This window comes from Panthera tigris, chromosome B3 (assembly GCF_018350195.1).
Source record: "Panthera tigris isolate Pti1 chromosome B3, P.tigris_Pti1_mat1.1, whole genome shotgun sequence".
Taxonomy (NCBI): domain Eukaryota; kingdom Metazoa; phylum Chordata; class Mammalia; order Carnivora; family Felidae; genus Panthera; species Panthera tigris.
The window spans coordinates 85384051-85409453 of NC_056665.1; the positions used below are offsets into that span (position 1 = coordinate 85384051).

General features: G+C 42.5%; 1 long non-coding RNA gene and 1 pseudogene across 2 annotated transcripts; one reads left to right on the top strand and one right to left on the bottom strand.

The window, feature by feature from the left end:
- The window catches only part of LOC107179591, a 142399-nt pseudogene extending 141301 nt beyond the window's left edge, over positions 1-1098 (top strand).
- Positions 937-23674, bottom strand: LOC107179588. Of its 2 annotated transcripts, none has more exons than XR_001510244.2 (3): positions 23356-23674; positions 1654-1742; positions 937-1012 (listed from the first exon to the last, which is right to left on the bottom strand). It is a non-coding gene; the product is annotated as an uncharacterized LOC107179588 (long non-coding RNA). The 2 variants fall into 2 exon arrangements; XR_001510245.2 differs by lacking the exon at positions 23356-23674 and adding an exon at positions 8045-8163.
- Positions 23675-25403: the final 1729 nt, after the last annotated feature.

The following is a 25403-nucleotide window of genomic DNA, read 5'->3' on the forward strand; positions in this document are numbered from 1 at the left end:
TCTATTAATTGGGGTGCCTGGCTGGTTCAGTTGGTAAAGCATGTGATTCCTGACCTCAGGGTTGTGAGTTCAAGCCCCACATTGGGTGTAGAGATTACTTAATTAAGAAAGGGAAAAAAATTTAAAGCCTCTTAAAATATATGAGAAACTTGGGGTACCTGGGTGGATCAGTCGGTTAAGCTTCTGACTCCTGAATTCAGCTCAGGCCATGGTCTCACAGTTTGTGGGTTCAAGCCCAACATTGGTGGTGCAGAGCCTGCTTGAGATTCTCTTTCTCTATCTGCCCCTCTCCCTCTCTCTCTCTCAAAATAAATGGATGAACTTTTTTAAAAATATGAGAAATTATTATTAATGGCTACTACTAGAGAATGGGATTGTGGGAGGCTAGGAAGCAAGAAACAATTTTTTTAAAATTCTATATGCTGTCTGTATTGATTGCAAATATGATTACAAATATTGATTACACAATATGATTAAACCTATTAATTCTTAGGTTCCCATGGTGTACAGATTACACAAGATTTAATGATCATTTCTTACTTAGAAAAGCCACTACTTTAGAAATCCTCCAGCCCTTCTTCGACCTGCCCATGGAAGTGGCAGCCGTCTCCTACTCTGGATCATGGCCGCCCTCAGACCTCCTGTGAAGCCCAAGATGGTTAAAAAGAGGACCAAGAAGTTCTTCTGGAAACAGTCAGACCATAGATAAGTCAAAATTAAGTGCAACTGGTGGAAACCCAGAGGCATTGACAATATGGAGTTCTCAGAAGATTCACAGACCAGATCCTGATGCCCACCATTGGTTATGGGAGCAACAAGAAAGCAAAGCACATGCTGCCCAGTGGCTTCCGGAAGTTCCTAGTCCACAACATCGAGGATCTTGAAGAGCTGCTGATGTGCAATAATATCTTACTGTGCACAGATTGCTCACAGTGTCTCCTCCAAGAACTGCAAAGCCATTGTGGAAAGAGCAGCTGAGCTGGCCATCAGAGTCACCAATCCCAATGCCAGGCTGTGCAGTGAAGAAAATGAATAGACAGACAACTTATGTGCATGTTGTATTTGTGTTAATAAAACCATAAAACCACAAAAGAAAGAAAAAATAAGAGAAAAGAAAAGAAAAATAAAACTCTTCCAAAGAGTTCTTTGTGGTTGTGATTGACTTTAATTGAGGTTCACAGAACCAGCTTTAGCTTTGTGGACATAAATTAAAAATTCAACACATTTAGAAAACTAGGTAAAATTTTCTGGGATTATAAAAATCAATGTGTTTAGCCTTCAGACTGATGAGATTGCCAATAATTTTTTTAAATGTTTATTTATTTTTGAGAGAAAAAGAGACAGTGTGAGTGGGAGAGGTGCAGAGACAGAGGGAGACACAGAATTCAAAGCAGGCTCCAGGCTCTGAGCTGTCAGCACAGAGCCTGATGCAGGGCTTGAACCCACAAACTGTGACATCATGACCTGAGCCAAAGTAGGACACTCAATCAACTAGTCACCAGGCACCCCGAAATTGCCAACAATTTTAATATCACTCTTGACTGCCCACAAGTTTGTGTCATATTTTACAAGGTCAGGGAGAAGTGAAGAAGATGCCCCCATATTGTGTAAGTGTCCTATTGCTAAAGAAGAGACTGCTTAGGGCCAACTTACACAAAACAGCAGATTCTGATATTAGGTTTTCAAATCCTGATCATTGGAGCCATTCAGTCAGTCTCTGTGCCTGATCCTGAAGAAACAACCTGAGACAAGAAGCAAGATGAGAAAACGTCAAGGAAAAAAAAAAAAAAAATTGGTAGATACAATTGTCAATAGATTCAAACAGGCTCTTTGGAGGCAAGTCTTTAACCAAGAATCTTGAACCTGCCAAAATTTCCAGGCCACCTACCTTTTCCATGACTTCCTGTTGCTAAGATGATGATGTCTTAGGTTACTGATCTAATAAGGTTTTTCAGGGCCAAAAAGTTTTAGCAATTTGCCTTTTTATTCTGCAGCGTAGGAAACAAAGTCATGGAATGCCTTATTTGATTCCTCTTCACTCTGGAATAGTATTTTGTGTTTGCAAATGTAGAGAAAACGACACTTTCTTGGTAGTAAGATGGTAGGTCTCTACTGGAAGCTAATAGACATAACAAGCAAATGGATAATTCATCTTGCTGTGACTATAACCAGGTCTAGTTTAGGGAAATAATCCAAACATGAAATTCATAAACAATCTTAAGGGATCTTCAGGACCAAAGCATACTTTTGAGGTTAGCCCCCAAACCTATGAGAACTTCCATTTTACAACTAAATGCTGAGGCGCAATAACCATTAAAAAAGATCAGCAGATGAGTTAGAAATAACAGAAAGTAAGAGAAAAAGTAGTCATGTAGCAATAATTATGCCTTTGCTTGCATAATTCACTTATTACCAATCAATTCATCTTCAATTACAAGGATGTAACTTTCTAAGAAAAGTTTGCTTTCACAAAGTGAATAGGTTCAAAGCGTGTTCGGTAATTTAATTTCGAATATATGTGTTGGTGTAATTAGGGGCTTTCAAGGCACTAGCCTCCGATATTTAGATCCAGGTATCCAGAAATAAAGTATTTTGATAACTAACTTGAAGTCCAAATGCACATTGGCCCCAATTATTGGAATAATATGGGTGACAGTATATTTTTGAACCCACTCTCCAGATAACTTGGACGTAAATATCCAACAGAAGTTCACAGAGTTGGGATACCTCTTCAGATTCGTTTTGGTGTAGAATATTTTCTCCTTTGAACCACTAATCAATTTTATTATGTGCAGTTTCTACAAGTCTATTTGCCCCAATGTCTTAGCATTATAGTACCCTCTCATCAGAATATTGGTTAGATTCCCTAGTGTGAATCACTTATCCAGTTGCTCGCCTGATTTATTCACATGTTTTTGAGGTTTGTGAAATGTGGCAGATAAACAGGTTTATGCTGTGTGCAGCTTGGAGGGCGGCCAATGTCTGTCTGCCTATACAGTATATTTACTCTCGTTCCTCAAATCTCTCTCCCATACAAAGAAGCTGTACTTTAAGACTCAAATCAGTGTAGAATGCATCTAGTAATGTCACTGCAGAAAACAGCAGGTGCTCATCCTCTCATTTGCAGTGATTCTTGCAGTGAAGAAAGTGAATCAATGATTCACCCAACGGACAAAGAAACGTCACAGCGAATATTTGGAAAAGTCAAATGCAGGAAAGGACCATTCTCATCTAAAGGTGTGCTCTGATTTTAGAAAGTAAACCGCCCCCCCCCACAAGAAAATCAGGAATTTTGCTGAAGTGCTCTGATTGTACCTGCAGTAAGCAATGGCATGTTCCCTCTCTCCCTGCTTCTTCTCTTTTATTGCTTTTGTGTTGTACTTCTAAAATAAATATCAATAAATCATTGCAGTTAGATACTCTAATATAGACAGAAATGTACTTGACTCCCTACAGTCATTACAATTGGAGGGGACTCTGATTAGGATGCTTTACTTAATTAAGTGATATCGTCTAAAGAGAGTTCTTCCCTCCATTTTCTGTTTAACAGTCTTATAAAACACCAACAGAGGAAATTCATTCTGTTGTTTGCTTTCCTTATTGTAAATGGTTTATTCTCATTCATAGTTTACAGAAGATGTTGTGTTAATGAAATGGCTAATAAGCCAAAGACTGGTTCAGCTGCATACAGAGCCTTGTTCAAATCAGCTCAAGCTATAGCAGCCTTGAGAACATTTTCTCCCTCAGTCCCAGAAATATATTTTAAAAATTTTTTACAAGATCTGTAACATAAAATTAAGATGACTCAAATTTTATTTTTCTGAGAAATCGTGCTTCCTCTGGTTTATGTATGGTTCAGCAGAGACCTTAAAAATCTGTTTCTTTGAAAAAATAGGAAAAATTGGGCAAAGAATAAGCAATCCTTATGCATAAGATGTTATTTGTGAGGCACTTTAATTTTACTGAAAGAAGTCATTAAATTTGGATTGCCAATACAAATATGATTATATATGTTTTCTAAATAAAATGTTATTATGTTGCAACTGAACTCATCCATTTATTGTTTGTTTACCTAATGCTCAAACGCATGTTTTATTCATAGATGTCTGGGAGAAAAAAAATTTTGCTTGATAATCACACCAAGCATATTTAACAAAAGCAATTCTCCTTTTATTAGTGAACAAGTTTAAGCAGAATGATTTCATTTTTTTTCCATTTAGTTAATTCAGACTTGCAGAATCCCCAGTATACAGCTTTTGTTTCTCCCCTTGCTGCCTTTTATGTCTTTAATATATGCATGCCTATCCACTGATGGGAAAATATCATTTCCTGCAACTCTTCCTTTTTCTTTCTTGAATATTCTCTCAGTTGATTTCTGGTTTTGGTTAGTTTTCACTACTTAGTTCTGTCAAATCATATAGAAGACAGAGTGAAGCCAAGTAAATAGTTTACTATCCTGTTGAAGATTTTAAACTCTGTTTCATTACAGGAAATTTGAATCCTAAATATATTTATTCATTCCATTAAAAATAAATAATATGTTTGTATTTTAAAAAGAATCAAAAATTGATAGAAAGTAGTAAAGGAAGTGAAGATTTATTAATATTTATGAAATTGTTTTCATTACCAAATAAAACATTTTAGCAAAATGCTTGCAACTTTAGCAAAATTACGATGTATTAAATGTAACAACTTTGTTTATTAAAAAGAAATATAAATGTAAACACTCTCTTAAATGAATTCAGCCCGTTTACAATAGATTTTTTTTCTTACTTAAACACAATATGCAGCTAAAAGCATTTAATGATCACGAAAATTTAAATATATTTAAGTCTCAAAATGTAAAAATGAATATTAATGAATCACATGCAAGAGACTTTTAATTAATTGCTAAACTATTAAAAAGAACACTTTATAACATTGCTAAGAACCTGAATTATTTTGATTCCTGATCTACATAGCTTGGTCATTTTTCAAGCAAAAGAATAATCATAATAATAACAACCCACATTGCTAAATGAGTTAATTAACATTGTATGACTATAAGGTTTTTGTTTTTGTTTTTAACTGCATAATACTAGTCCTACATAAAACCACTAGCTGGAAACATTCTGAAGTTACATAAGTTTTCTTAACTCCCAAGTTAAATCGGCTCTACCATAGAAAAAGAGTAAAACAATGTACCCCCTGGACATGCTACCCAAAGTGAATTCCAGAAGTTGCTCATAATTGTTTTTTTTTAAGATACTTTTTATTAAAGACTAGCCTTATATTAGTTCTAAAGTTCACTAAACATTAGTTATGTTCTTGTTTTGTAATATAGATAATTTTTACAACCAAAAGCTTAGTTAGCCCGCTTTCTATTAAGCAAACTTCTTCATCGATTTTCTTTAAGCCCTTCATTTAAAAAGGTGCCTTTGTCCTGAAACTAAGCATATGACATTTCTGTCTCTTAAGAAATTTTTTAAAGAACTGAATAACAGCAAGTAAATTCTGTTAGGGACTTTATTCTCTTTTCCTGTATTTGTTCATTTCTTTAAAAATAAAGTAATTTTTAAAGAATTAAAAATGTGGATTTTTTTGTAAGGCTTTCAGATGAATGAGAATTGTGTCTAATGAAGTACCACTGAAGTAAGAGTAGCTGCTAAATCATTATCTGGCAGAAGAATGTGAGTATTATTTTGTCCAAATCAATTATTTTTATCAAATGACTTTTCTGTCTAAATTGTTTGCTTTAAGAAATAATGATGTTAGAGATAAGCAGGTATTTTAATATGCATTTTTAGAGCATTATTATTCCAATTCCTATAAACCAAACTAAATGCAACAGAGCCAATTTCAGGCTGTTCGTTACTGAACTGCTTTTCATTGGAGCAGTGAACGTTTGTAGCTAATGCTCCAATCTTGATGAGCAAAAATACCAGAGTTTAAAATTTTAAGCACAAATAGTACTGTGCATGTAATAGGCTCTTTAGTCAGAAGAAAAATATTGACATCCTAACATAGCCTTTTCCTGAACTTGTAAGATGTGTATTCTAAAGTATTTATCATCAAAGCTATTTGTCTCTATAAAGCAGCAGAAAGAGTAAATTCCCTAACGAGAACCTAGCTAAGAGACACCCTCCTGCAATGAAGTAGATCAAATCTGTACAAAGAAGAGTACAAAAAAATAGTTTGGTGCCAAAGAGAAGATAGTTCTTTGAAACTATTTTTTTTTATTCTACAGAAAAATGTAATGAGTGCTCTAGAAAGAACATGCTTTTAGCAAAAAGCTTTTTTGGGGAACAGGGAGAGAAAAAAAAATCTTGTGTGATGTCAGAGGAGAAAACATACAGACCAAAACAAAACAAACAATAAACAAAAATAGTTAAAACAAACCAAATGTATTTTCTTCTAAAGCATGTTTTCTTTCAGCAAGAGATGACTATAGTCTGAAGAGAAAATTCCTCTCATCAGCGAGTTGTACTTTATAAATACAGGAGAACAAATCGTAGACTTTTTTGGAAGACAATTCTCTTATTAATAGCACTGGTTTCACAGCTATTTTTGCCTCTAAAAAGGGCGCCTCCTGGACATTCACAAATAAGCTTTTTTGAGGGAAAAAAAGTTGTAAAACTATTGCCAAAATGTATATAGTTCTGATTCATGCTAAACATTTTTAACAAACCATTTTACATGTTTATGTGTTTTGAAGCACCTCAGTGGCCCAGAGCGAGCTCTACCTTTAATGTGAGAAGACAACATAACAAAGAATCTGTCACACAGACACAGACACACACACCCCCACACACACACACACACACCAAAATGGAAAAAAAAAAAAAAGGATGCAGTGGGCGGGAAGAAAAAAACAAATGTTACTTATAATGAACAGATTATGAACTTCATAAAAATATGACAAAAGCAACATTTTTGCCCTAGTAAAATAATTTCTGATGTCGAAAAAATGAAACTAAAGTAAAACTTCTGAGTAGAATCAAGCATTGAACAAATTGTAGAAAAGTAATAGTGTTAAATATTGTACATTCTTTTAAGACTTCTATGATACAGCTGTTAATATAGTTAACTTAGTTCAATATTGTGTTAATATGAAAATAGCTATAATATAGTACTTAGTTATTTGTAATATAATAATCATTCATAATATATGGCCCAACAGTCCAGGAAAAGCCAGCCCAGTTATCTTTTACAAGTACTAACCACACATAAATCATATAACAACTCAAATTCATGCCCTAAATTTTATTTTCAAAAATTGGTATTTTTCTCATATTCAAATGCATACAAAATTAAAACAAAAATGTAAGATTAACACAAATAGAACAACCTTTGGGGATTTTCAAGATCTTATTTTCCTAACAATAATAACTAAGTAAAAATAATTATTAGTAAGAGTGATTGAAATATACATTCTATATTTTAATGACTCAAATATTTATTTCTACTCCTTTTTGCATCAAGACTGTGGGAAATTTTTATTATAGCGATCAGATGGTGCGCTGATGTGAGAAATGTTGCAAAGCATCCTGTTGATTGCTTCTAATTAACTGCAATGCTCTTGTGTTCTCAGTTTTAGCCAGCCCACACTACACAATGCCTTTTATTTTGCTTTGAATGGATTTTTAGTTAAAAACAGCTGATCTCAATATCCACAGCATTTTGGCTTTTTTTTTATCTCTTAACATTTTCATGGAATATTTTCTTTTCAAGTTTAAAAGATAAATTTGAAAACATTTCTAAAGCATGAAGTATAATCAGTTAAATTAACAGCACTCGTGTGGTCTTTCACATGTATTTTGCATGTTCTATAGTACGTGATTACATTCTCAAACCACATTTCAATTCCCCTTTAAAAGTTATACATCTGAGTGATAGTTTAAGAAGGCAAATCTGAAAAGCAGTTTAGAGCATGCGACTAATTTTTAATTTTAAACATTTTTGTTAGCAGACTACTAAATAGAACAGAACTGAAACACAGGACCACAAGCAAGGGATGGAAAGGATTTCAGAATTAAAAGTATTAAATAAAATTCTTTGCACTCACCTTTCTCTGATGATTTAAGCTTAAGCAGCCCTGACAGAGAGAAGTCATGAATTTTCATCAACTTCACACATGTCATACATTTAAAAACATTTTGATTTGCCCTGGGACCCCTGCATGTCTCTGAAGCACAGTAACAGTGCTGTGCTGTTTTGTAGGTACAAACCCTATGAACTCGCAGAGCTCTAGAAGATATATTACCAATGTAAACAGCCTCTTAAGTGAAAAAAAAAGAGCATTAAATAACACGAAGTTTCCAAGGAAATGCAGAATTTAAAATAGAATATTACTAGAAACAGTGCACTTCCTATAATTTTAAGTGCCAACTTTATCCATACACTAGCTTTCTAAGAACATATCCTTTTCTGACCCAAGAAACAATCATTTTGGAAAGGAAAATTTATAACTTAAAAATTAGTTACTAATTTGGTCTAATAGATGTTGAAAGTGATTAAATAGTCCTCTTTTTGTGCATATGAAGATAAAATGTGACTCATGCAACTAGAAACGCCTAGTTTCAAAACTAGATGCCAACATCCTAATACTTCCAGGAGAAGGCTAAGTACACTAAGTATAGTGCAATAAAAACAGAATGTCCTGGGATTACCTTCCAAATACTTCTGTCCCTCTTAAAATTGTGAGAAAACATAAAGACAAGGTAAGAAAGAAACGTTAGGAGAGATTAACAAGTGCAAAGTTGCAAATCATGTAACGATAAAAATCAAGTGGCATTTCAAATAATTTACACTGTGCCCCTCAGCTTTACAACTGAGGAAAATGAAGCCCAAAGAGGCAAAATGACTTCCCCAAGGTCTTACAAAGACTAAGATATAAAGCTCAATTAGAGGCAAGTGTCTTGACTTGTGGTAGCACACTTTCTACAACACTACACAGCCTTTCAATACAGTGACAGAAATGTCAGCTCAGGTGGATGTCAGTCCTACAGTAAAGTAAAACAATGAGCAATGCACAGGACATACAAAATTAATTTGCAATATTTACTCAGTGGGAACAGTCATTTTCCTTAAAAAGATGCCTCTTGGAAAATATCTTTATGCCTTCCTTTTTGCCAGGGTTTAAGGATTTGTACCTATTTAATAAAAGGTAGTTCTCTTTAGCACTCTTACACCAAGCGGGCAGGTAAAAACAACCACCAAATAGTCCCATTGTCACTAATTTGTCCCTTTTAATCCAGTCTCTAATCTGCTGACTGCATGGTCTTTCTAAAATGCACATCTGATTATGTTTGAATTTTTTCAGTGCCTTTCCATCTGCTGCAAGATAAACCTACACTTCTTAGCCTGGCATTCAAGGGTCTTCAGAATGTTTTACCCATAGCACCCCTTCAGTTTTACTCCCAACACTCTCCTCACAGTTTCTCCTCCAGCAATACAATCCAGGTATGATTCCCTGAACAGGACATGCTTTTCACTGCCTCTGGGCCTTTGCACATCCTTTTTCCTCTACCCGGAATACCTGATAAAACCTTGTTTCTCCTTCAGGATTGAATTCAAGTGTTACCTTTTCTCCTTCTGCCAAATATAGATGCTTCTTCCCTCTGGATCCCACTGCATGTTGCACAGACTTCAGATTACTCCACTCATTGCATTGAACTGTGATTGTCTATTTTCATGCTTGTCTCTCCAAACACAGTGTCTTTGGGGTTAGAGACATATCTTTTTCTGCATGCGTAGAACTTTGCCTGATGTAAGTGAATCTTTACTGACTGAATAAATAAATCAATAAATAGGCCATATCATAAAATATTTATGTCTAAGGGTGATACTGCCTAGTTCTTCTGTATAATGTCTAAGCTGGATATGCACTGACAACAGGATATTATATCAACCTCTGTTTTTGGTTTCTATCAAAAAAGTATAATTTTATAAATACTCTTCCACTATAGTGAGTTGACTTTGTTATGAACTTGGTGATGAAATACCAAGTCCTATCTACATGTGAATAAAACAGAGAATTTTTGGGAGAGCAATGGGTCATCATTGTTCCAGACACTGGTAAAGAACATTTCCTTTTAGGAATCCATTTCTTGTTAGAAACAAAAGTTGAAGGATTAGCTGTAACCCACTAAGAGTGTAAATGCATATTTAAACTGCATATAAACAGGAAGCAATATCTGTATCTTCGTGCCAAGTGAGTGCTTTAAAAGAGGATGTTTGATCTTAAGTAAATGGAATTTAGATTCGAGATTTAACTTATTTAGGGTTCTGTTGCTGTTTGACTCCTTCCAGTCTTCTTAATTTTTCTGAGCAAATGCTGCTGAGGTGCAAATACCGCCTAGGGAGCCTACTCAGCTGAAGCCAGGGACATCCTTGCTATATAAGCACTCATTTCCACTTGAAATAATATCCTCATACTCATTGATGAAAGGTCTCACATTCAAAATGGAAAAGAATCTGCCAGTATAGTCTTTTCTTAACAGGTATGTAATCTTGAACCAGTCCCCAAATCAATGAAGAGAGATTCTAGGAGTTGTTTGGGCCAACACAAGGCATAGTGCATCCCAACTCTGAAGCTACTTCCAATCTTTTGATTCCTCCTGCCTTCACTCCACTGGTTCCATTGTGCCCCAAAGCTATAGTCCCTAATCAAATGTGAGAGGTGCTCACTAAGGAATAGAAGTTGGGAACACAGCAATAGTAGCCATCGCTCTTGCATAATAGATTCCTCTTGGCCATTCCGTAGAGCAGCCCTATGTGGCATTATCATTAACAGTCAACATTAGTTCTTATATTCTTTTCTAGTAGATAAGACCATACTGGCCAGTTCCCACTCCCACTCCCAAAAGAATGATAGGATTTGTAACCTTCTGTTTCCTTCACCACTTCAGAAGATGGCTACACTTTAGAATTTTAAAGGTCTCAAGAAAGATAAGTATGCCATAGAAGTTTAAATCTGGAATGTAAAAAGAGATTAACTCAAAGGACTTTGCAAGTCATTAATTTTTAAGGTTCGTTTTGTGTTACATCTAAGCTTTGGGGGTTTTTGTTTGTTTTAAACATTACAGTATTACCTCAAACAGTTTTCATTTCAATAGGCAGGGAAATCTTAAGAGATTCTTCTCTTGCTAACTAGCATAGAATGGGGCCGCTTTTCTGTCATTTTAAGTCAAACCCATCGAGAATTTTAACAATTTTTTATTCACATAAATAAAGAAAAATGTTAAGACTCCTTTACCTTTATATTTTTCACATCAGAAAAGATTACACGGTAAATAGTGAAAGTGTTTCATGAATTCATTTGTTCAGCAAACTTATCAAACTATCGTGTGCAAGGCACTATACAAGATACTGACTAACCCACAGATACACAAAGAAAAAAAAGAATATGGTTGTTTACAGCTCTAAATTTAAGAATGTGAAATGGTGACCACTATCAAATCACAGAGACTTGGAATTTCCTTCTGTTCACTTGCTATCTTTTCTTTTAAAAGAAAAACTTCTTTGGCAGAAAGTATTAGTCAAGATGGAAAATGCTCATCAGCATAAATTCCAACTTTATAACTTAATAAGCAAGAAAAAATATATCTGTCTTCAAATTGGATGTGGCCATTTGAAAGTTCTTCACAAACTTGTAAAAGGACATAGGCTTTGGTTTTCTTGAGGGTCTGAAATGAATCCATTACATTAAAATGGCTCTTAGTAGCAAGAGCAAATAATAATTTGCATTATAAGCTAATAAAATGGAGGGTTAGGCATATTTGTACAAGATCCTTTTTTATTCACTTTTATAGATATTCTCTCCCATTCCTGCTTCAATGAACTTGGAAGATTGTTCATCACTCACTATTGTTTAAATTATAAGGCACATATCTGCCACCTGGTTTTTAAATTTTTTTCCCCTTTGGTAATGTAGATGAGTAATGTCCATCTCCATTCTTTAAGAATACACTAATGTAATGATGGTATAATTTTGGGAGAAAAAGTTAAATTAGTTTTTTTATATCTCACATCTAGGAACCTGACATATTAGAAAATATAATATTCTTCAAAAAATACACTTTGCTAGCCTTTATGAACACTCATACTTCAGTGAATTGTACCTTTCTGTTCAAAAAGTGCAACAAGGCCTCTCCCACAAGCAAATCCCCTGAAGAAAACCTCACTGATGAAGTCAGTCTACTTACTTTTTCATGGTACCTACGAGTAAAAGTTATGGCTTTATCTCAATCATGATAGTTAATCTAGATCACAAAGCTACTTCCAATTTAAAAGTATGAGAAAAGAGCCTATCCTGCCAACAAAGGGGACCCAGAAAGTCTTGTTTCACCCATAGATTCTTTTGTGTTAGACTCCTAGATTTTATATCCTCAAGGAAAAGTGCTAATATTAGAGAGATTTTGCTTTTACAATGACCCTGTGTGCCAAATACCTGCTTGTTTCAATTAGAGATAGGAATAAAAAACTATTTTTATATAATATTAGATTTATATAATTTCTCTGAAAGTTGAATGTCTAAATCTTATTAAGTTAGCAAGAATTTCTCTATTAAAGCAAACATGAAAAGGCAGAAGTTTGTTCTATTGACAAAAAGGGATAATCTTACAAATTTTATTAAAAGCTCTTGATTCCCCCCCCCCCACACACACACACTGATAAGGGACACTTTTCCTGGTTTTTGCTCTTGTTAGTAACAAGAATCCTATTTCTATTTATGCCCGTTTTCAAAATTGGGACTATCAAGTAATGCACTTACAGCTTACTTTTCAAGGAAACTGCTTGAGAGCTCCTGTATCCATTCCCCTCCCCACCTTTCCCAGTAGTGAATTCCCCCAGAGGGATTTATTACAGATATGAAGTGGAGAATTTAGAAACAGGGCTGATTGGTGGACCCTCCTGCTGCCACTAAAGTTTTCCTGATACCTTCTAGATGCTACTGTAGGATTACGACTGATTCGCTCCTCTCCTTGTCTGCTGGCAGCTAAATGGGAATACTGGCAAGCTGCCAGAAGGGTAGGTAGCCAACCTGCTCACCCTTGATTGTGCCTGCCAGCTTTTTAATAACAGAAGTAGGGTCAAGTAAGTGAAATCACGAACTGAGGGGGAGTATTCTGAGAATGCAAAGGCAGTTAATGTCCTTCCAAGCCTCAGATGGCTGGCAACCCTTGGCAGAGTAATCTATGATTTGTGGCACCTGACCCTTCCACTGTGACTGTTATCTGTGTATTCACTAGAAACATATTTACAGAATCTCTCCATTAGCAAAGATGCCTTGTGTGTGATTACCCAATTGTCATGGTCACACTAGGGTTTTGATACAGTTCCTATTCACAAATGAAAAACTGTACTAAACTGCACACAGGGTTGATTTAAAGCAGGGATCTTCAATCAATAGATCAAGACTTCTTTTGGTAGATCTCAAAGAGACTATCACAGTCTTGCTCCCCCTTCTTCCCTACTCCAAGACCACATTCCCACCTCCCCCCAATCCACTGGCAAGACAGAATCTCCCTTATTCCCTTAAGCCCTTACGAATTCTTAATAAAGTTAAGAATAGCTGTTAGAATTATCCCAAAAGATGAGCCTGTTTAAAGCAGACTCCACCCCAGAAAATATTGGAAGAGAGCACCATTTGCTTAAATTAGTTTGCACTGCTCACATTTATATAGTACCTAAGCGGCGGTAGAGTACGTTGTCCTCACTTAAAATGTTTTAGCTACGCAGGCAGAGTGAAGTTGTAGGCTGGCTTTCCTTCGTTCTTATGGAATCAAATATAAAAAACATTTAAAAAATTTTTTTTCTCTGACATGAGTGACAATGAGAACACTTGCTACTAAAAAGTTTATTAGGAAGTTTTAAAAGTGGCATCTTCCCTTCCCCCTCAAATAAATGGCATTGAGGTCCTCCCGTGCCAGAATATTTCTCTAGTTTACATCCTATGTTGGCTCTCACCTTAGTATTAACTCATAGAGGCGAAGCAGTATTTTAGGGAACCAAATCAAACTCACTAGGACCCAATAAGTGGTCATGAGTCAAAATGGACAAACGATGACCAAGGGTCATTGTCATTATGTGTCTCCCCAATGAGATCCTCCGAGAAAATAAAAGTAACAAAGTCGCACGAGATAAATAAATGAAGGCGATAAACTCACCACAGATCAAGCAATACTACTAAGGTGACCTGACTTGACAGTAACCGCAGGCGACCCTTAGGAATTGCATCAGGGTTAAACGCCCTGAGAATTGCCGAGAGCCTGACGACCGGGGCCACTGACCCTCCGCAGCCGGTCAGACGGCGGCGCACAGAGGCCGGCGCTCTAGGCCGCTGGGGCCTGGCGAGGAGAGGCTAGAGGCCGGCCCCGGGCGCTCAGGGCCCGTAGGACCGCCGGAGCCAGGCCGCTCGAGGCCCAACTCCGGCCGGTCCGGCACCCGGGCAGAAGACGACCCCGCAGAGGTGAGACCACCTCCCCCAACCTCCTGGGGCGGACTGTGCGCGCAGCAGGCCGCAGGGCGGAAGCCAAGCCCACGTGGAGGCCACACTGAATCCTAAGGGCAGCTCCGGGACGGACGCCGCGGTCCAGCTGACCGGGTCTCGGCAGTCGCCCTGCGGCGGGGCGGGCGCCAGGCGCCTTAGAAGAGAATCAGCCGCAGGAAGCCAGACGCTGGACGGGCGCCCACTGCCCGGAGCCCACGCACGCCGCGTGGCCAGCGAGAGTGGGAAACCTCCGCGCTGGAGCGGGACGTAGGCGCTCTGTCGGGGACTTGGGGACTCCCGGAGCTTGGGCGCCCCTAGCAGCTGGGAGTCATCTCGACGCATTTCTTCCCAGGCGACCTGAATTCAACCCTTAAGAAGATAGATGCTCCAGACATTAGCGAGTAACAGGGAAAGGGGGAAAAAGAGAGAGAGAGAGACAGAGAGAAAGAGTTATTTAAATGGGGGAGGGGCGGGCGGGAGGAGTAGGAGGAAACCTTACAGGAAAGAAATCCCCATCACCACCAAAACCGTTTCTGAGAAGTCCTGAGGTTTTGCGCCTGGAGATTTCACTTTAAAGGCTGAAAAAAAAATATTCCTCTGCTTTTAATTGAAGTAAACAAAGTGCAACAAATCCTAACTCAAATATGATTGCAGTGAGATTAGGGTCTAATTGCTTAGGGTTCAGGTGGAATCTGCGGGCTAAATCCTACAGGGCCAATCTGAATTTCACAATCATTCTGTCAAAAGGAGAGCGATGAGAGCCCACACGCTTCCTAACAAGTCATTTTTAACAGTTACAAGCTTCACACAAAGACCACACAGGGCGCCTAAGAGATGCAAATCTAATCCCTGGTCATTCTACAGGCCTTCAACAAAGATGTGCTAAACCCTAATAGAAAAGAAATCAGTTCTCTGTCACCAGCCCCTAGTAAAATCTATTAGAGAATGGACAGAGCCTCATCTACAGCAGTTGCTGCAAAGGTTAAGGACAAGTACAAATAAGAGGGACCCAGTTTTGTTTTCCGTGTGAAATATCGGGAGAAGCTAACCCCAAATGAGTGACGGGATTCGATCCGTGGCTTCGCATTCATTTCAACGCTAGAAAAAAGTAAACACACACATTAAGACTTTTGAAGACTCCGTTTCTGAATTTAGGAGAGATGAAACAAATTCCCCCAAAGTTGAAATCTTTGCCTCCGAAATTACCGAAGAATATAAAGGGGAAAGAGAGGCGATTGCGCGGGTCCAAGAAGGAGGATTCGGGCTTCTGGACCCGGCGGGGCTGACGTCGCGCTGCAGCACCCTTTGCTGAGAAAAGCCCCGTTAGCGGAGACACCGCCGGGCGGGGACTGGAGCTGCGCGAGGCCTCTTGCAGCTGGGGCGGAGCGGTGGGCGCCGACCGCAGGAAGTCTGGACCGCCGCCCTCCCTCCCCGACCGGCCGGCATTCGCTCCGGGTCCCTCTCCCGGACCTCACCCTCGGCCTGTGCTTCACAAGTTGAGAAGCTTCTCAGATGTGCCCTTCTGCGGTCACCACCCAAATGAAGTCCAAATCAACACCTGTGTCATGCCGGGGTAGTAAATGGGTTAATACGTTGCAGCTAAAATATATCACAGAGCGTGTGAAACTCTCAAGAAAGCAAGGGCCCTGGGGCTCCAGGCCCCTTGGAGAAACCCCAAAGTGGCTGGGAAAGGGAAGGGGGCGGTGGAGGGAAATGACCGGCCCTGGAAGGTTGTGTGTAGTTTTTTGGGGGGTGGGGGGGATTCCCTTCTCCCCGCAGAGCAGAGGCCCGGCGACAGGGCAAGCCTGGTCTCCTCCCGTGCCGCAGCCGCGGGACCCAGAAGCTGGGAACGCCCCGCGGAGCCTGACCCTCCCGGGGAGCGGGCGGGGGGAGAGATTCCGGCTCCGCGGAGGGATCTCCGGGGCAGCCGTGGCCCCGCCCGCTGCGCGTCCGCAGAAGGATGGGGCCCGACTGGGTAGCGGGGAACCGGGCGCCTTCTCAGGACCCGCCTTCTGTCATGGGAAGCTGTACGGGGCCCGAAGATGAGGGGGGGGGGGCGGGTTCGGCTCTTAGTCCCAGTGGAATCGCCCTGCCATTTTCCCAGGCAGCTGGGGCTCCCTCCACGTGGTACCTCCTTCGAGGCCGCGCTGGCGGGGACAAAAGAGGGCGCTGTCCAACAGCCAGGGTCGGAAAAGACCTAGAGTCTCCCCTTTCTCTTAAGGCCCCTCTCCAACTGCAGGGAGGAGGGGTGGGGCACTTGTTCGAAAGAAAGGATTTTTGTCTGTTTTTCCCGGAAGTTTCCAGGAGCCACTATTTCTTCTCCCAAGGGCTTCGCCCTCTGCCCCCAGGCTCCGCTGAATTTTTTCCTTCCCCAAAGTGTAGAGCCCAAATGGCCAGGCTGGAGTTTGGAGGCGAACAACAACAGTTCCTGGCCCCTCAGCTCCCTAGCCCTTTAATTTGCTCCGGCATAAAGTTTCTATTCTTAATGTCTAGCAGGAGGAAAGTAAGAGGTTGCTAGATTTGCCTCTCAGTTCAGAGACAGATGACCATATACACATCTGCTTCCTCCTCATCCCTTTCTATGCCTGTCCAGGCCAGGCATATGTGTTAGGTCGGGGCTGTATTCCTTACTTCGCATCTATTGACATTAATTGAATTTCTCTGCACTGCTGCCTCTCTTTGCTTCTGTCACTTTTTTCTCACTAGTCCTCTGATAGGCTGACCTTGGTGGCTCACTGGTCCTTTCAGCAACACCTCTCCACACCACCACTACCACTGGCCTCCCATATGGGCTTTACTGGCTTTCATTCTATATGGGTTAGTGCATCCACTTTGTTTTCCCTTTAGCGCCAACATGATTAGGAAAATGATACCGAATTGCCTTGGAAGTATGAATGCAGCTGTGAGGCTGGAATTGGACAAGCAAGCAAGTAAAACATAGGCGTTGAAATGAAGAAATGGAAAATGAGTGGGATGAAGTAACAAATAAAAAGTAGATGAAGGAGTCACATCAAGCTATAAATACAAGAATATGATGCTCCCGTAGGTGATCTTTGGCTCCTAATGAAGGTGTCCCACATCTGCCTTGGGAGATAGGGAGAGGGCTCCCTGAGGAAGGCAGACTGAGGTTTCTTCTCCCTGATTAGGATTGCTCCTGAAGACGTGGACCAGCAATCCCCAGCCTGTGTGGTTTTGGTCTTCAGGGAGATCCTGGAGAGTGGGAAGAAGTCACCACACATCAGCCACCACTCCTAGAAATGGCCACATAGTCACCATATCTCTGTGGAGCTGTCAGGTGGCTGGGACTTCCTGCCCTGGGAACCTGCTCTAGCTCTCTGCTGCTCTGGGACACATCCCTGTGCACCCTCTCTGCCTACCCAGCCAAGACTAAGCCAGGTCCTGTCCTCATTTGGGTGAGCTAGCTCCCCTTTACCCTAGCAGGTTGGGTCCCACTGGTCCCAGTCTCACCCTCACCTCCTGTCAGTTTTAGGAGTTCTGTGTTCCCCGTCTGCAGAAATAGGGAGCCTGAAGTCTCGCTATTGTGGGAGGCCTGACCTTCCCACCTGCACCCAGGATGGATTAATGCCTCAGGACCACTCACTCCGCTTAACCACAGAATGAATTCTAGAGAGCGGGGGGGGGGGGGAAAAAAAAAAGTGAGTTTACAGCTGGGGTGTGTGCGTGTGTGTGAAAGGTGACTTTAGATCTTTATGGTCTCTGTAACTTGACATCTGTTAAAGAGAACATCGGGGCTTTTAGGAAGAGTTTTGCATTAGATTGAGCAAGCCGGCGGAAGCTGTGCAGATCGTCCCCACCCCCTACCCCCCATCGATTGGTTCTCCTGAGATCTTCTCAGAGGTGAAAATGCTTTGCAAGGACGTTTTAAAACACAACGCCTGCCTAAGAGGCACTAACTTGAGGAGGTTAATAAATTATTCCCTTTTGAAATAAAAATGGAATCGGCATTAAGCACATACTATTATTAGACTGGGATTCTGCCTGCCAGAAAGTTTGTTAGATGTTCGTATCTAGGCAGAGGCGGAATCTCTCTTTTCCGTAGGAAAACTCGTTAGGGAAACAGCAGCAGCTCGCTGGCTTTGTTTGATTTTGTTTATCCAAATAAAGATTGTGTTTTCAGATCGTTAAAAAAAAAAATCCCTTCAGGTTAGGGTTTTGATCATCATCGTGACCCAGTGAACTAATTATCTGTATATTCTGGGGTCAAACTTCACGGGAAATTTCTACTTATCCTCACACCAGACTTCTTAGTGTGGTCTCCAGAAGGGGTTAGGAGCCTGTCGGCAGACAGCTCAGAGTATAGGCTGTTCCCAGCGTGAACTGAAAACGGGCTGGAGAGTCACCTGCTAGCCTTGCCGAGGGTGGGGGGTGGGGATGGGGGGTTCGAGAGGTTGGGTGGGAAGAGAGCGCGTGGCCGCAAGCTGCGCGTGGGAGGGAAGACCTCGGGTGGGCGGGGTGACGCCTAGGACTGGGGTTAGAGCGGGAGGCCGAGGGGGTGGGGAGTGCAGAGGCCGCGGGCAGAATGGGGGAGGTCGCCGACAGCTGTTACACTGGGTTCTAGAAACCGAAACTTTTTACGACGAAAGACCGTAAAATAGCCGGAGATTTTAAGTGTCCACATTTGCAGCTGGGTCGCCTGACAACAAATTTGAAACCGCGGGGCCGCTAGGGGCCCTTAGGTCTTTGGCGGTGCAACTGGGAGGCCGCGGAGCCGCCCGTAGGGCTTCGGTCACAGCTCTGCGCCCGGGCCCCGCAGACATCCTGCTGGTCCCCGAAACACCCCGGCAGGGCTTCACGACTCCAACGCGCGAAATTTTAGCCCCGAGCAACCTCTTCTGGCGGCCCTTCCTTTAAAAACAAGTTTGAATTTCACATCAAATCTTTTGCCCGTCTACTCTTCACTAAATGACTATCAATCAGCAACGAGAGGAAGCACAAACATGGTTTCTCTCTCACCTTTCCTGCTGTTTCTTTCCCCCCTCCAACCATGGAGTCTCAATTTTCTAAGCAATTAAATTATATATACAACAGGAATATTCGATTTCAAATACACCGGGACTAAAGCCTGATGCATACGGCCTGAGGCTAGAAGAAAATATTTAGTGCTTGCCTGTAGATTCTGTCACCCATCATCTGCTCAGAAAGCGCTCTGTATCTTTCAGCGTGTCCGGCTCTTATGATTGCAAATGGCCCTGTTTTCAAATGGAAATAAGACTTGCAAACTGATTATGTGTATTGAATCGGAATCACTCCCTAGATCCTCTTGTTGAAAATGTATTGGAAAAAAAAAAAAAAGGATGATGGCTGCAGACCTCTGGAACTGGCTCCCCTTCTTCTCAGGGAGGCGGATCTATTTTGCAACTTTTTGCCTTTTGAGCTTGTTTCAGCTAGGTAATTATGTTCCCATTGTGTTACACTCCAGCCAAGAGGTGAGACACACATTGCCTTTCAGCCGGCCCCCCTGCCCTACCCACCAGCATCACCCCCTAAAAATCACATACAGTACACACTCATCCATCTGCCCCAACCCTTGGACCCAAAGGCCAGTATGACTCAGCTGTCAAAAACACCAGCAGAACTCCACACACTGTCACCAGACAGTGTTCCTCTCTTCTCCCTTCCCCTCCTTTCCAGTCCCCTCTCCTTTCCTCTTTTCTCTTCTGTGCAGAACCACACACACACACACACACACACACACGCACACACAACCCTCCAGCTTCCACAGAACCTAAGTATTTAGCTCTGTCGAGAATTTTCAGTAACCAATTTAGGGTTGGTATGGCATACGGTTGTTAGAAAACAGTTCATACCGGAAAGTTAATATCAACCATTAGGGATGCCTGAAGCTCCGTGTATGCTACCATAGATCTCATAGATGTTCTCTTTAACCCATCCAGGGCTAGATTATGGCTATGGGTTGACTTTTTGTGGAATATTTCCAAAGATTCTCCCATTGGATTTCAGTACGAAGCCAACGTGAAGTGCACATAGATAACTGAACTCTCCCTGCTATGTGAATTGTATATAATGATATGCTGTGGTACTTCCAAAGTTTACTACACCCAGGCCTCAGTCTCAGCAGTCCTGCCAGGAAATGGTAATCAACATTTCAGTTCATAGTGCAGGTTAGTGAGTAGTAATGAACTGGCTACAACTTGTGTCTACCCTGGCTCGGGATGGGGATGTATGCTCTGTGCATGCCTTTGGTGAAAGAGTTGCAATTCTTTCTGAAGCACACTCAGAAGGGGAGGAGGAAGCCGTCACTGCCCAGCTCCGCACCCACCCCACCCCCACCCCCCATTAGTCCCCACCCAGAAAACAGTGCCTTGCAGACCTCAAGGCACCGTCGAGTGGCCAGGCGGGGAGAGTGGTTTAATCCTCTTTGGCTTCAGAATCTCCTCTGAAAAAGCCTGTCGCTCCAAACCTGTTTAGAAACCCAGTGCTTTGGGGGCGCCCGCGGGGACCCTAACCATGCCGGATTTGCTGTATACATCAACATAGCCAGATTCGTTAAACCATTGACCTGTTCTCCTAGGTTAGAACAGAGCGAACAGCCAGCTCGGAGGAGTCAGCTCCCAGTCCTCTTCGTGTCATTACGGTAATTCCCAGGTTTACATCTGCGCGCGCGCACTCAGCTGTGTGTGTGCCGAGGAGATCAGGTAAATCGGCAGCGCGCGAACCAAATAAACCCTTGTTTTCCTAGAGCTTTGGACACCTTCGAGCAGCAGTATTGAGAGGGAAAATGCTAGGCAAGGTGGAGGCTTGCCTCCACCATCCTGGGTGATTTTCCACAGAACGGCTCCAGGGCAATAGTGACTGGGGAAGGGTATCCAAGCACACTTTTCATTGCCTAACATCTTTGATTTTGTAGAAATGACATTATCAACAATTGCTGAAAACCCTAGAAATGCAATGTTTGACCCTCTACCAACAGCCTGGTGGTTACTGACAATTATTGACAATTTCATCTAGCAAAGACAGGATTCCTGGAAATGTAGGAAATGGAGGGAAGGAGAAAAAGTTGGTCTTTTTCCTTGTTGCCGGACTACACTCAGACCTGCCCTCTTATTTCCACTACTCTGTGAAGACCAGAGTAGGAGGGAAGTTTGCTACAAAGGAGCGGCAGAAACATTTCCATTTGATTTTGTTAGCTGGCCAATAGTGTTCATACTAATGATATCTATTAGTGGATAATGGAGATGTGACAAACGATAATTTTTCTAAAAGATTGCCTCAAGAAGTCTCATCTACAGCTGTGTGTCTCAGACAACAAGTTCATTTTCTTTAAGAACAAATTTTAATATTTTCCCCAAACATAATTCTCCAGAATTTTGCATGAAAATAAATTAATATTCCAATTTAAAATGGATAAAGCTGAAGAAAGTTTTTCTTTACTCGTATAATTTTTTTAAGGGACACTCGGTTTTATGTGAATATTAATTGAGGCAATGAATGCATTCAACTTTTTTGCATCTAACAGTTTCCATAAGATGCCCTACTGAGAGAATCCTACATTAAGTTTTTTTCTATTTTAATACCTTCTAAAATAGATATATGAGATAGATACATATGTGTATACTTCTATAATGCATACAAAGACAGATGTCTCTATGCAACCATTTATACCTACATACAGAGTTGGCAGAATCAGATGTGAATATTATGTTGGAGGAGAGTCCTCTTTAACAAGACCTATTGCTTGCAAAATTAAAAAAACATTGTTTATTTGCATTTCAAGTAGAGCAATAACAATAATCAATTTATATTGCAGTGTCCTGCAAGTAACTAAAAAAATAAATAGAACAGGAGAATGGATTTAAATCTCATCCTTTCCAAAACTTATTTACAACTCAGCATAACAAAGACAATAAATGTTTAAGAAGCAGAGATCAAATGGGAAACATGAAATAAGAAGTCTGGGGCCATGCCTAGATGCCCTCCAAGTACGGTATTAGGTCACTATCAGAGAGAAACTCAGCCTGCTACTTCAGCTGTGGCTTCAGATGAGGCAGAAACTGTGCTGTCAAGTTGCTAAGCCTGCTTCTCCTCTGCTCCTTTGAGAACCATCAAGTTGAGAAACACAACTACGTGGGAAGAGGGAGCATGCACGCCCTGGGCCTCGCTTTCAATAAAACACATTCTTCCCACTACTCTTATCCATACCCAATATATCCAGCCACTTGGGTGGACAAACTTGCCACAGAGGGCAACTGGGGATAGGACACTCCTTCCAGAAGCTCCTGGCCAAAGCAGCACAAGAAAATTTTCTGTGCTCCTAGTGGAGGAGGGAGCCCAAATCGAGCCCCACAAAGGGTGGGCCTTGAGCTGAAAAGGACCCAACTACACAACGACAAACACACCAGTCAGGAAGTCAGGGAGGGTCAGAGGAAGGTGGTGTCCAGCATCTCTTAATAGGAACCTGGCAGAGCAAAGAAAACATTCAGCTTCATCCCTCCCAACACTCATGTCTGTCACTTTCCTTCCATTCTAAAAGAAAGACACATTTGAAGCAAACAAGCCAGCAAACCATGCCCAAGAGCCATATCATCTCAGATTCACATTTCCCAACAGGCTTTCTAGTTCTCCACAAATAATATCCTCCCGCACTCTGCTCCCAGCTCTAATAATTGGGGGAGGGGGTGAGCCGTGTCTAGAGAGACTGGAGACATTCGATCAGAATTCAAGGCAGCTTCTCACAACTCTCTTGTTTATAGAAAATGAATGTCTGCCTGGCTTGCTTTTAGTTCTGGAAAGGGGTCAGTCTTTATCAGTACGGTTCACACAGATCCTGGATTTTTTTTTCCCTTATCTTAAATTGACCCGCTTTTAAGATAAAGACATAATAGAGAAAGCATTGACCTTACCTGGTCCCTAATGAGTTGGAAGTCAGAAAACCCCGCTCTCATTTCCTCTTATCTCCAGTCGCCTGAGAAGAGACTCGCGCTACCTTTTGTGCACTCGCGCCTGGAGATAGCCCTTCACCGACGCGCATACGCCGGCGAGCGCGCTCGGAGAAGTGTGTGGCCTCAGTATGAGAATTCCTCCCTGGGGTCTCAAAACCCGATACCTTGATGCCAGCCCCAGGCCTGCCCCTGACCCAGGAGGATTTAAAATCCTCGGAAGGCTCCCGAGCAAGTCTTCCCTTTTGTAAGGCCAAGTCCTAAACAGCGGGAAGGAGACCTGCCTCCTGCGAGGCCCTTGGACTGGAGCGCGCGGGGCCTCCTCCGCCTCCAGGAGTAAGTGCCCCGACCGTTTCTCGCGCGGTCGCCTCGGGCCTGAGTCTGATTTCACTCGAGGGCCCCAAGCTACCTCCCTCAGGGCCAGCCCCTATCCCAGAGCCCCTGCCCGGCTGCTGAGCATTCCCTGCCCCCACCCACCTCCAGGCCTTGACAACTCCAGCTGTACCCACAAGTGTCTCTGTTGGGGGGGGGGGGCGCGGCAGCCGGGTCTCCCTTCTCCCCTGCTCAGAGCATCTCTGGCCGACTCTTCTCGCCTTTCCAGAACCAAGTCCAGTCCCCGGCCTGGCCGACTGAGAGGGCTGCTTTCCTCCCTCTCCGACCCACAGCTCCAAGTTCCCAGGCTGGGGAGGGGGTGGTGTGCCGCTTTGGGATGCTAAACATCAAACAAGCCAAGCCTGGGGTTTCAGGCCCCAAGCCACTAGAGCCGCTCTCCAGGGCTCTCGAGAAAGTCCCCGTGTTTACTTGGCAGGGTGGGGTGGGGGAGAGGAGGTATGGGGGATGCTGTCTGCAAGATCTCCCCCACTCTCCTCACCCGTCAGGGTTTAGGGATGGGTGGGGTGCATAGGCGGGGGCGCTCAGCTTCTCTGGGATCTTGGGGCGAACTGCGCTGCCCCCTACGTGGGAAAGCTTCCGGCTCTTCCAGCATTCAGGGCCAGGGACATCCCCAGAAGGCTGATTTCTCCGGGCCAGAACCTGGGCCAGAGATGCTGGAGACCGAGGGGAGGTCAACTTCAGGAGTAGATGATGACAGGCGTCGCAGAGGCTCTTCGAGACGTGGGCTGGGGAATGTTCCCAGGCTGGGGTCTTTAGCTGCGCCCAGCGCGCACACGTTTCCCTATCAAAAAAGCTTCAGCTTGCGTTCCACGGCTGCTTCCTGAAGTTACTACACTCTCCCGGCCAGAGCGTGATGGATGGAGAAGCAGCCAAGCCTCTATTTGTCTCGGTCCCATCCACAGACCCGGCTGAAATCACCTCCTTCCCCCACCCCACACCTGAACAAGTAAACAGACTTCAAACTAAGCCGACCCTAGACGGCAGGGAGAAGAATGTATTTGAGAAAATTCCATCCAGTGTAAGGGTGATAAGGCCGAGGGTACCACAACCCACTAAAAATTGTGACTCTCAGGCGCCTGCTCCCGGCTAGGAGTTGGGGGAGCAGCCATCCTTGCCAGTGTCCTGCCTCAAGCCCCACCTGCTTCCCCTCCCCCTCCCCCGGGGCTTGTGCTGGGCCTGGGGCAGGTTGAGTGGAATCTCCCATCCCCCATGGAATTGGGACCTTAGAGCAAACATCTCCCTGGCAAAGACCCGGCGCGAGCTGTGACTCGACCACCTATGCACCCTGTCCCGGGACCACTGCTGCTCTTTCCAAAACAAGTGTTCAAACTTTACTGATTTTTGCTTGTTTACCAAAATGTGAGGCCTGCTGAGATTTTCCCCAACCAGCACACTCTGTAAACCCAACCAACTATCCTCGGATTCTCCAGTCTCTTCTGGATATTGGAAACCATATCTCAGCAGCCAGACCCAGGGGAGGAAGCTCACCCTGGCCCCCAGTCCTAAGGCATTCAGGGAGAGGAGCCCCCAGGAAGTTAACAAAGAATACTGCTGGTCATGGAGCAAGGCCTTGGTCTATGCAATTTCCTTCACAAGTGGGGTATGGGAAAAGTCCGGTG